A 13,442-nucleotide genomic window follows, 5' to 3' on the forward strand; every position below is an offset into this window, starting at 1 on the left:
AGGTAGATCCGGTGGGGTGTGAGGTCCACCGTTGCGGCAGAGGACTAGATTCGGCGTCTAGCCGTGGTTGGGGGCGTCGGGGAGGGGAAGGGGAGTGGCTATCGGGAAGAATGTTGGGGGCAAAGAGGGGAAAACAATGGAGTTACCAAACCAGCCCTTTTTCGTTCATGTGGCAGGGGTAAAACAGGAATATCGCAGGGCTAAACTTTCGGGCGCGAGATATTTCGATGTGAGCGGGAAGTTTCAATGCTTTTGGCGCCTGAAATTATAAGTGTTCTGCTCTTGTACGGCCGACTATGATATCATGGCCGAGAATTTATTTGTTTTGCATGCAAAAAAAGTGCAAGTTTCGAAAATCAATATCTCCAACTCGAAACTTAGATTGCCATTCAATTCAAATATGGATCATTGAGCTAGTACAAGCAAATACCATCATACGGTCCAATTCAAATGAAATTCCAAATGTGTTTATCCTAAATATGATGACAAAAGCAAAAATGTGTATGTGTATGAAGAAAGTGGATGATTATAAAGTTTGAACATGCCCGTATGTGTATATCTCTAGGTTTGATATATGAATTTGAAATCACGAAATCCCGGCTTAAAAATATACCTCCGTTTAAATGAATTACAAAAGCTAATGATGGAGTAGAATTCCAAAATTCCAATATTAGGTTTGATCTGGTACATCAAGGTATATCACGCATGTTCAAAAGTATCGTTATCTCATAGTCCAAACTGTGAAACAAATTGATCAACCATGAGTGCACACACTATTGACCATATATGTCTCATTTATGCTAAAGTCCCTCAAATATAGACACCTCACTCTTTATCTGAAGCCAACCCCCTCCCCCCCACACACAGATCGTTCTCTCCCCCAGACACGAACACACGAGCACATTAACACCCTCCTCTCTTCTAAAGTCCAGACCCCAATATAGGTCTCTATCACTTTATCTCTCGAGCATGCACACATCTCTTCCCCCACTCTCTAGGTCTCCCAGCATCTCTCTTTGCCAAGCACACGCACTATGTAGAGTGTATCTTTCCCATACACACAAAACGTCACCCCCAAACGTCTATCTCCCTAGTTATGTGGTTCTCGCACACTCACCTCACACACCACCCCCACTGCAAACAAGCACACTTTGTCTCCTTGTGCACCACTCTCCTATTTCTATCTCTCCCACATGTAGACCCGCCCCAGCTCCTTCCCTGTATACATATATGACGTGACTCTTTTCATAGCTCCCTAATGTATCATCGTTCTCAATCTCGCACGTTGTTCTCTACACCGTCTATTCTAGATCTCTCATGAAGTCCCTATCACACACACAATGACTCACTTCCCTTGCGTCTCCGTACATAGGCCAATTTCGAACAACATCAACATTGTCTCCCTATATATACGCCATTTATGGACACAAACGACCCCTCCCCCTCTCTTCCTCTCTCTCTCTCTCCGTCGCTCTCTCTCCGTCGCTCTCTCTCCGTCGCTCTCTCTCTCTCTCGCTCGCTCTCACACCCCTCTCCCACACACACTCGATGTCTCTTCCAAATAGTCTGCTCCCCGCCCGCACCCATGCTATCCCGCTACTACACATGCCTTTGTATCTCTCTGACACACATGTCACACCATTCCCCCTTTCCTTATACTAGGTTTACATCATTAGTGGTCTCTCTACTCCACATACACACACTCCCTCTCACACACAAACACGCACACAAACACACACAAACACGCACAAACACCCATTTATCTGGATCCTCATCTCTCCCCATGTCCGTATGTGTATCTCACACACTCACTCTCTCATTATGTCTTTGTGTCTCCATGTTACATAACACAAAGCCCCATGTACATGTCTCTCTCTATCCTCCACACACATAGACACAAAGAATCTCTTATCATTGCCTCAGTCTCTAGACATATCACACACACACTCACTACAAAAAAATACACTTCCGTGATGATACGTGTTTGTCACAGTAGGTCGTGTTTTTTGTCATGCATGTACATCCATGACGATTTTATGACAGAATCAAGATAGTCATACCTGTGTTGTCGTAGAAGTGTTCCATGACATTACCAAAATTATCATCATGGAAGTGTGCACTTCCATGACGATAAATCGCGCGTCACAGAAGTGCTTTCGTCAAGGGTGACCGACATGTGGCATCCACCGTAACGGAACGCCGTTAAGCTATCGGGTCGGGTTTTGGATCCGATAACCCGTTAACAGCCCCGACCAATGGGGATATTCCACATGTAAAATCATCATTTGCTGGAGGAAACACGTGTCGGCTCGTCGTTGGGACAGATGTCATCCACTCATTGGACAGAAGGCGCCGATGATACGTCGACACGTGGCATGGCCCAACAGAGGCCCATTCCTGTGAAAAGGCTGGACCGTTTGACTTGGTCAAAAGGTGGCGGGCCGGCCCAAGGAAAGCCTGTTAACGGCCTGTTCGCATATAGCCCATTTACAGCCCGCTCACCCAAGGCCCGTTACGCCCTATCCGAATTAGGCCCAGTAGCGTCATCTGGGCCATCCAATATGATTCCAGCCCGTTTTCACTTCTGGCCCATGTATGGCCCATGACGTCTTTCGGCCCATATGAGGCCCTATGTAACTCTTGGCCTATTAACGGCCCGTGGTGAAACTGGCCCGTAATGAACAATGTATCACTTTACACCCATTAACGACCCGTGGTGAAACTGGCCTGTCATGAACAGTGTATCACTTTATACCCATTAACGGCCCGTTATTCCGTTGGGCCGTTTCCAGCCCATGTTATCTTTCGGCCTTCTCAGAGCCCATTTATTCTTGGGCTCATTTCCAGCATTCGTTTACTTATGGCCCGTTACTGTCATTTTCTGCTTGTGGGCCAAATTCAGCCCGTGGTTACAGTCGGCCCGTTTGTGGTCCGTTAATACGTTGGGCCGTTTTCCTAGCGTCATCAAATACGGCCTATTAACGATGGCCCGTTATGGTCGGCCCATGAATGGACGATTCCAACTCTAGCCCGTTTGCAACCATAATGCGGCCTGTTATTGGCCCATGTTTGGCCAATCGATCATATGGCCCGTATAAGGCCCATTGATGATACGGCCCGTAGAAGGCCCATTTTTTCTACGGCCCGTAGAAGGCCCATTGTTTCTACGACCCGTAGAAGGCCTACTGTTTCTACGGCCCGTAGAAGGCCCACTGTTTCTACGGCCCGTAGGAGGCCCAGTGTCACTACAGTAAATATTAGCCCATGGTTATTGTGGCCTAGTTTAAAAAAATAGGTTATTGCAACCACTAGCAAACCGCGGAAAAAGAACTGCACTGACTACAAGCAAACAAATAAACAAGATAACAAGGAAATAAATAAGCAAGCAACTTATGCTAGGCTATCACGGCTATTACACATATTACATCCACTGGGCATCAAAGTTCGCCACCAGTGCAAATATAGGGAACAAAGCAGCATATAAACGCCGCAGCAAAACAAGTCCAGAACTGAAACCACTTCAGAAGAGTTCAAGAAACAATATCCTAGGTACCCATAATGCTGGCAAGATGCTTAGCAAGCTTATTAACTTTCTCTTGTTTGGCGCTTAAATCCTCCAGCGCTTGCTGTTGCACAAGAAAGTACGCATCTGAATTCTGGAAGGACTTCCTCAGTCCTTCGGCTTCTCGCTGCAGCACAGCTGACTGAGGCCTTTCAGCTTGTAGCTGAGACTGAAGAAGCCGAAGTGATTCAGGCAGCGAGTTCGAAGAGGTTGTGCCAGCGGTACTGGCCAGTAACTCGAACACTACATCAACGCAGGACTGTGGGGTTTTCTCACTATCTACAAGATCGTTTTTATCACCTTTCTTGGAGACCAACAGGGTTGTCTCACTATCTTGAAGCTTATCTGCATTACTTTCTCTACCATTGCATAGTGGGGTTCTCTTCTCCAGTATTCTGTTTGCATACTACAAGAGAAACAAGCAGACACATCACAGGTTTAGCTTGTAGTATACGAAACTCATTTTGGTAAACCGGTTCAGTAGTAAGGTGGACAGGATAACAGCATGAAACAAACATATATCTATGTACTATGGTCACTGTATTGTCCATATCATTCTAGTTTATGTTCCCTAATCAAGATAGAGACACAGTTCAACTCATATATTTTTAAGACACAACAGCATAGATAGAATATAAGTGTGAGAAACTACATAGCATTGGCAGCACTTCTAATGTGCATCACATGAGAACATAACTGGTTATACAACTTAAACTGAAATCAACATAGAGCAAGAAGTTAGAACAGCAATCCAGTTAAAGAAATAGGTTTAAAACATACCTGTTGCGCCATTGGAGTTTCAATTGGATCCTTCAAATTCGAAAGTAGTTGGTATGAGTAAACACAGTGATGCAACAGCAAAGGAGTATGGACCATAGCTACGGAATCTGACCTGAGAACAGTTGCTCTTCTGCTTTAAACGTGGAGTTTGGGTTAGCTATGGTGGTCTTCGTGCTTTGGGCACTGCAGTAGCTTTACAAACTGCTCGTGTGGGGGTACTCTGTGGTGGACATGGTGCTTTGTCAACTATAAGTGGGTTACTATCCGCTGGGGTTGCGGTTAGATGGGTTGTAGCTGGTTCTCTGCCCAACAGTGTAAGTGTGTAATCTGGAAGAGTCCTGATTATGTGTGGTGGGGCTAGTTTGTGGGCCAGTACAACCATGGTTCTATCTGCATCGACGGGTAGCACTGTCTTTTGTGAAGAACGGGTTTTTGCTCCCTTAGATACTGCCATCACCCCCTCCAATTCAAATGGCTGATAAACAAGAAAAGAAATTGAACGTACAGACATTGTATGATAGACAGATGTGGTAATTCACATATATGTTGTCTAACCAAACAGGACAGCATGACACAATTTCACATATATGATTCCTAACTAAACAGGATAACATGACACAGTTTCAGATATATGATGGATAACTTAACAGGATATAATGGCATAATTCAACATATGATGAGTACCTAAACAGGATGACATGACAAAACTATATGATGTCTTTCTAAAATAGGTTGGGATGAAATAATTCACATACATGTTGTCTAATTATACAGGATGGCATGATATAATTGACATAATTGATTCATATACTAAGCAGCTGGCACTCGCATGTATGATCTCTAAACTAAGCAGATAGAATTCAATATTGTGCATATGATGTCTAAACTAAGCAATGCAAGACACCATATGCATCATATGAGAAATATAAACATTGCAACTTAGAGCATACACCTCAGATGGGATATAGGACTGGTCATCTGTCTCTGAATCCTCCTTTGAGGAGCTCCCTGTAACCATCGAGATATATGCTTCAACAGGTACCATTGCCTGCTCTGAAGACCTTGTTTTCACTCCAGATTTTTCCATAACCGGCTCAAATGGCTGATACACATGAAGAGTAGTTCAATATACACAGATTGTCGACAAATGGAATACGTAATGAAAAAAAGATGGCATGAGATAATTCACATATATGATGCCTGGCTCCATGGCGGTGCATAATTCACATATATGATAACTGGCTGAAAAACATGGCATTGCATAATTCACATATCTGATATAGAAAGCAAATAGGAGGCATTCACACAAAGCATGTCTAATCTAAGCAGATGGCATGGCAATGCAAGACACCATATGCATGATATGAGCAATATAACCTAGCCAAGTTAGAGCCTACACCTCGGGGGGGGGGGGATACGACTGGTCATCTCTCTCTGAACCCTCCTCTGAGGAGCTATCTGTAACCAGCAAGAAATCTGCATCGACAGGTAGCACTGACTTCTCAGAAGACCTTGTTTTCACTCCAGATTTTCCCATGACCGACTCAAATGGCTGATGCACAGGAAGAGTAGATGAATGTATAAACATTGTTGACAAATGGAATACATTATGGAAAAAAATATGGCACAATACAATTCACATATACGATGACTGGCTAAACAGGATGGCATTGCATGATTCACGTATATGATGCCTGGCTAAAGAAGATGGCATTGCATAATTCCCATATACTCCCTCCGTTCCTAAATATTTGTCTTTTTAGAAATTTCAAATGGACTACCACATACGGATGTATATAGACATATTTTAGAGTGTAGATTCACTCATTTTGTTCTGTATGTAGTCACTTGTTGAAATCTCTAAAAAGACAAATATTTAGGAATGGTGGGAGTATGATATAGAAACCAAACAGGTGGCATTCACACAAAGCAAATCTAAACTAAGCTGATGACATATAAGATGTATAATGTAAGCAATGCAAGGCGCCATATGCATGATATGACCAACATCAGCATGCCAGGTTAGAGCAAACACCTCAGGTGGTAAACAGGCGTGGTCGGCTCCTTCTGAATCTCCATCTGAACAATTATCTTCCTCTGGAATACAATCTGGAAATGCAGGAGGGGGGGGGGGCACTTCGCCCACCATGGAGCAGCGTCTGCATGACATTATATTCGCACGCAATGGTCTTCTCTTTTTCTCTACATGTTCAGTATGATTGTGTACAATATCTGACATGCATAATAAAAAAAGTTAGATTTTGTAAGGCCTAGGGGGGCATGCAAAAATCAAGACTGATGGTAGCAAATGAGTGGATGGATCCAAAACTAATGATAGCAGGTAGATTATAGCTTCAGTTTAAAAAGATAGACAATGGATCATCTATTGTTTGTTGCCCACCCAACATGAACCACATAGAAGACCCCAGATGAACCAGATAGTAGACATATACTATTCGTTGCTGGCTCGATATGAGACCAATGGGCAATTCAAAACTCAAGATTGAACAATAAAGTAGCAGGTAATAATAACCGATGTATAACGTAAGCAAACACGAAAGACTGCGACCTCTCTTCTGGAACTGTGTAGTCCTCAGGTTCATCTGCTCAGTCGATGATGGTAATGCAGTTGGCGTGGCTGCCGGCAACGGGGAAGATGATCTGAGGCGGCGAAAGGAAGTCTGCAGGGGGGATCTCTGCTGCAGTGAACGCTTCTGTCAATGGTGCACCTCAGGTGGGGTGGATGACGGCACGGCAGGAGCAGGACATAACACACAGAGTTTTCTTTGACGCCTATCTGAAAATGAAGTAAATCTGTAAGGGCTCCTTAGAATTGGAGGATTCTATAAACGCAGGGACAGGAAAAACACAGGAATAGGATAGGAATGCACATGCAAAACAAAGCATTTGGAAACATAGGATTTCAGTCAACCTGGGTGTTTGGCTCACATGAATTGGAAGAACAGAGGAATGGAGAAACAAAGTGATGCGACGAGTGTACAACCTCTTTGGCATAGCCTTGTGGACCTCAGCATCATTGGGTTGGACGTGGAGGATGGTGAGGATGCTGGTGTGACTGTCGGAGGCGGGGAAGAAGATCTGAGGCCTCTGGAAACGGCGCCGAGGGTACTGCTCCGCTGTGATGGACGGTTCCGTTGTTGGAGCAGCTCCGCTAAGGTGTACGGCAACGAGGCTGAAGCATGACAAGACAGACAACGTTAATCTGAAGTGGGACCCTAATATCATCTGCAATAGATGATGTAAAATACATCACCAAAAAGTGCTAGATGTAAAACGCATCAGCCGCGCCACGGCTGCTCCGACAGATGCTGTAAGTACAGTTCACTCTGAACTTAACTGAAGAAAATGAACTTCACAGTCGAAACTGAATTTTACTGTCGAAACTGATTGAACTAGTAACAGAGCCTTGAAATAGATGTTTAGGGCGTTCGAGCACTAGTAGCAGAGAAGCAGTGATCTAAATCAGCAGACGCTCGAGCAGGGAACACACTAGCAGAGAGCAAGTCGTGCAGTAGCACCGCGAGCGAGTGCTAAAGCAGCAACTCCTGTAGCTGCCGGAGGTCGTGCAGCAGCAGCAGCGCAAGCGAGAGCAAGAGCAGAGCAGCAGCACGAACGAAAGCAGGAGCAGTGCAGCAGCGCGACCGACAGCAAGAACAGAGCCGCAGCGCGAGCGAGAGCCGGAGCAGCTGCACCTAGTGCCGTTGTTGAAGTCGCCGCCGAGGAAGCAACGACATGGGGGAGAGACGCCGTGGATGATGTGGCCAGCGACGGCGCCATCGATGGAGACACGCCATGTTTGCTCGGTATCGAGCACCGGCAGCCCCGTGAGATCGAATAAAAGATAAAATGCAGCGGTGAGTGCAGAACCTCCTTGGTGGCGCCGAGTTGGCCTCGGCTTCATCGGAGGAATTGGTGAGGGTGCTGCGGTTCCAGTGGGGCAGGTCAAGACGGCGCTGTGGGGATTGAGGTGGCGCGATAGACGAGGCGAACGTCGGGGCCGCTCCTTGGAGGTGGAGGACGGGGCGGCTGATCCGGCGGGACGACGAGATCGACAACGGATCCTCATCCGGTGCGGTGGATGAGGGACGACGAGCTGTTGCGGTGGACGACGTAGTCGGGGAAGAGTCTCCGGCTGGGCGGCGGTCGGGAGGCCGACGGAGGAGCGTGGGGTTTCGCGGGTTTTGGCGGCCTCGGTGTACGAATGGGGGGGCGAAGGGGAGGGGGGAGCCAAGCTTAGGGACGCGCTTGTCCGAAATTTAGGGTAAGTTACCAGCGTACCCCCACCGGTTTTGACACCGCGACGTGGAGCTTCATTTCCGGCTGAGGGGTAGAAGGGGGATTTCGCGTGTCTGGGCTGCGGGAGCGATTTCAGATGAGGAGGGAGTTCTCGCGCGCATCGCGGGTTGAAGAAGCGGGAGTTTCAAAGCAGGTGAGACAAAAGATACTCGAGCTTGAAAATTTCAGGATAACAAGGTGCGGATTCCTTGTTCGGCGGGACAAAATTATCGTGTAAATAAATTCATACAAGACACAAGAGAGTCATGTCCCGTTTTACTATATTGCTATAGATGCCATTGAAAAAACTACAAGAAAAATGTAAAAAAATCGGGAGAACAAGAGTACCCTGCACATTACCAAATCGATTCGCACTTCCCTCAACAACAACAAAAAACAAATCAATTCCCACCAAAGAAAGAGTAATGTCCCTTTTTATTTGATTACAGATGCCATGATCTCGAATTTCAATTTTTTAATCCATGTTATGTTGAATTCGAATATATCGTTAGGTGACCTTGCGGTTTATAATTGATGTAGTCGTACATTTTGATCTTCCATCATATCGGAACATTTTACTCCACCATGTGAACATATATATTGTCGTCTACCATATGGACTAAATTTGAATCAATTTTTCTTATTTGAATACAATTGTTGTCAAGTTATACAACAATTTAAATATTATCTTGATAACAAAAAACATACATATAGCAATAATCATATTTTACTATGAACTACATGTACCATACGCTCTCCAATTCAAATATTTGTATCCATTTTATGTTGAATCCAAACCATAGTACATTATTGGTCTAGGTAGCGAGATGTTTGGGATAATCTAAACCCTGTTTTCATACGTATAATTTTTGGCTGAATTGGGACAAGTTTTGGTATAAGCCTCTTGCAAAACCGGAGATTCTCTCAACAAGCCTCGTGGTTCCGAGAGGGAACGTGTCACCTTTGTGTGCGAAACGATATACGCTGCCTCCCCCCTGATTTTATTTACAGAGGCAACATAGAACTATATGAGTGCCCTGTTAAATTTTGGAATTATTTCGGGTTCATTTGGCCTTTTTATACATTATTTGAGTTTCTGGACTTTTAATGTGCATAATCTAAATATGAATTGCATGCACATGCTCCGGTGCACCAAAGTGGGTTGAAAAATCACATGTGTGTCCTTGGTTGAATTTCTAGGTCCCATGGAAGAAATGAGAATGAAATTCAAATATCTGGGCGTCATGACTCGGCCGAGAACATCGAGAAACTTTGATTTTAAATTCATGTAAATCCAAAACTCGCCTGGAAATCATGAAACTTGGCATGGTGTCATGTCATGGCACTAACATGTTGTGGTAAAAAATTGGGCCGATTTGGAAGCCCGTGGTTCTAAGAGGGAACTGCCACCTTTGAGTGTGAAACGATATACGCTGCGCCCCCCTTGAGTTTCTTAACAAAGGCAACATAGAACTACATTAGTGCCCTATTAAATTTTGGAATTATTCCGGGTTCGTTTGTCGTTTTTTATATATTAATTGAGTTTCTGGTCATTTAATGTGCATAAGTCAAATTTGAACTACAAGCACATGCTCTCGTGCACCAAAGTTGGTTGAAAAATCACATTTGTGTCCTTGGGTGAATTTCTAGGTCCCAGGCAAGAAATGAGAATAAAATTAAAACATCTGGGCATCGTGGCTCGGCCGAGAACATTGAGAAACTTGGTTTTAAAATTCTTGTAAATCCAAAACACGTCTGAAAATCATGAAACCTGGCATGGATGTCATGTCATGGTACTACCATGTTGTGGTAAAAAATTGGCCGAATAGGAACAGATTTTGGTATAAGCTTCTTGCAAACCGAAGCTTCTCTCAAGAAGGCACGTGGTTCTGAGAGGGAAGGTGCCACCTTTGAGTGCGAAACGATATACGTTGTCCCCCTTGAGTTTATTTACAAAGGCAACATAGAACTACATGAGTGCCCTATTAAATTTTGGAATTATTCCGGCTTCGTTTGGCCTTATTTACACATTAATTGAGTTTTTGGTCATTTAATGTGCATAATTCAAATTTGAACTACAAGCACATGCTCCCGTGCACCAAAGTTGGTTGAAAAATCACATTTGTGTCCTCGGGTGAATTTCTACTCCCTCCTTCCATCTATATAGGTCCTAATGCGTTTTTCGAGGCTAACTTTGACCAAACGTTAGAGCAATAATATATGACATGCAACTTACACAAAGCATACCTTCAAATTTGTATGTCAAAGGAGCTTCCAATAATATAATTTTCATAGTATACATCTCATGTGCTATTAATCTTGTCAATAGTGAAAGGCTGTCTTGAAAAACACATTAGGCCCTATATAGATGGAAGGAGGGAGTAGGTCCCATGCAAAAAATGAGAATAAAATTCAAACATCTGGGCATCGTGGCTCGGTCGAGAACATTGAGAAACTTGGTTTTAAAATCATGAAACTTGGCATGGTGTCATGTCATTGTAGTACCATGCCGTGGTAAAAAAAATTGGCCGAATAGGAACAAATTTTGGTATAAGCTTCTTGCAAATCGGAGCTTCTCTTAAGAAGGCTCGTGGTTCTGGGAGGGAACGTGTCACCTTTGTGTGCAAAATTCAAAATTGAAATACAAGCACATGTTCCAGTGCACCAAAGTTGGTTGAAAAATCACATGTGTGTCATCGGGTAAATTTCTAGGTTCCATGCAAGAAATGGGAATGAAATTCAAAATTATGGGCGTCGTGGCTGGGTTGGAAACATTGAGATACTTAGTTTTTTAATTCCTGTAAATCCAAAACACGCATGAAAATAATGAAACTTGGCTTGGTGCCATGACATGGCACCAACATGCTGTGGTAAATTTGCAGTCTGATTTGCGAAGGCGCACACATTAACAATCAACAAAGTCATTTTGGAACACGTGCTGTCACGTTACAATCGGAAACACAAGTATTATTGAAACAGTGGGCGTTCTACTTACTAGTACCATTTACGTGCCGCCATGCGTCCCCATTTTTTATTAGCTAGGAGGCGCCGTGCAGGGTAGCTATTTGAGTACGAGAGGCGTGTGATCAGACCCCTGCGCATGCTTATCGGGAGGAGAGCCCTTTGACCTCCATCTGCCGTCCACCTCTCTCCCAAGGTCTCCATTAATGGTGCCCAAGCCTCTGTTTAATGGCGTGGCTATGTCTCACTCGACTGAGATTTAAGAGAGAAAAATAAAATCTAAAAGCACGGATCTTGATGTAAGATCCGACGGACCTATATAGCATCTACTGCGACTTATAGCAAGACTGATGAATATATAAGGACGATTAATTTTTTATATCAAAGAAGGGCTTGCCCCTTCCGATTTTCATTACTGAAAACCACCACAATTCACAAGAAGTTCAGCACAACTCCAGCCTAACACGAAGGACTAAAAGCTACCAGATTGAAATCGCAACATCCCAAGAGGCCAACAAAGGCCAAACATCCGCGCTAGAACCCAACATTTCACAACCGATGACACAATCCACATCCTAAACTGATTATTACATCAAAAGAAACCAAGAATTTGAAGGAAGCCCAGCAGCAACTAGAAGAACAGCAACGCCAGGGTCGCCATAGCAAGAGTTTTCTTCATTCCAACCTCGCAACATTGATCTTCCACAGAAAGATAAGGACGATTAATTGTCTTACACAATTAGAAAGATAATTAAAAAAGACACATGCGGCTACGCCCGAAATACACAAGGGCAAAAGAAGAAGGAAGACAAGGATCTGGCTCGCTGATCTCTACTTTCTTGATGCGTTGCTGCAGGCCGCGGGAACTAGTCTCCACGGCGAGCGGCGATGAGCTCTTTCGTGTCCTCAAGACGCTGCTTGAGAACATCCACGGATTCCTCCACCAGCCTTTGGCGCTCGTTGTGGAGCATGTCAGTCTCGTCCATAAGTTTCTTGGCGATGACGCCGGTCCTCTTCAACAAGGCACTGGTCTCCTCCTGCTGGTCTGCACTTCGGACGATCTTCTCCCTCAGCAGGTCGCGCTCGGCCCAGAGCCTCTCATTGCCCTCCCTTAGTTGCCGGATGACGCCGGTAGCCTGTTCAAACGAGGCTTTCATGTCGTCCTGCAACCTCGCCCAGCCGGAGATCTGATCCATCTGGTTATGGACGATCGCATGCATGCGCCTGTAATAGTCGTCGCCTGCCCGCGAGAAATTTTTCCAGGCCGCCGCGGCGCGGCGGGACATCTCTGCTGCATTCGTGGCACGGCGGGACATCTCTGCTGCTTCCGCGGCGTGGCCGGACCAGTCTGCTGCATCGACGGCGCGGCGGGACCTCCGTGCTGCTTCAGCGGCGCGGCGGGACCTCTGTGCTGCTACTTCCACGCGGCAGGACATGTCGGCTGCTCTCGCAGCAAGGCGGGACATCTCTCGTGCTTCCGCTTCCATGCTCACCTCTCCCTGGTGGCAATCTCTCGACCCAGAACTCACGCTGGCCATGGCAGACGCAAGGGAAGGATGCTGAATGACTTGTTTGTTTTTGTGGATGTGGAGTTGAGGAGGAATGTGCAGTCATCTTGGCATACTAGTATTTATAACCGAGTACTAATACGCTCCTAAGTGGGAAACCGTTTAGGTTGTGATCGGTGTGAACAGGTTTGCAATTCAATATAGCGTGGTACTAATACGCTCCTAAGTGGGAAACTGTTTAGGTTGTGATCGGTGTGAACAGGTTTGCAATTCAATATAGCGTGGAGTAATTTGGAATGTGACGAGACGCAAGCTCAAAATTTATTGACGGTTCT

Source organism: Triticum aestivum, chromosome 3D (assembly GCF_018294505.1).
Source record: "Triticum aestivum cultivar Chinese Spring chromosome 3D, IWGSC CS RefSeq v2.1, whole genome shotgun sequence".
NCBI classification, from domain to species: domain Eukaryota; kingdom Viridiplantae; phylum Streptophyta; class Magnoliopsida; order Poales; family Poaceae; genus Triticum; species Triticum aestivum.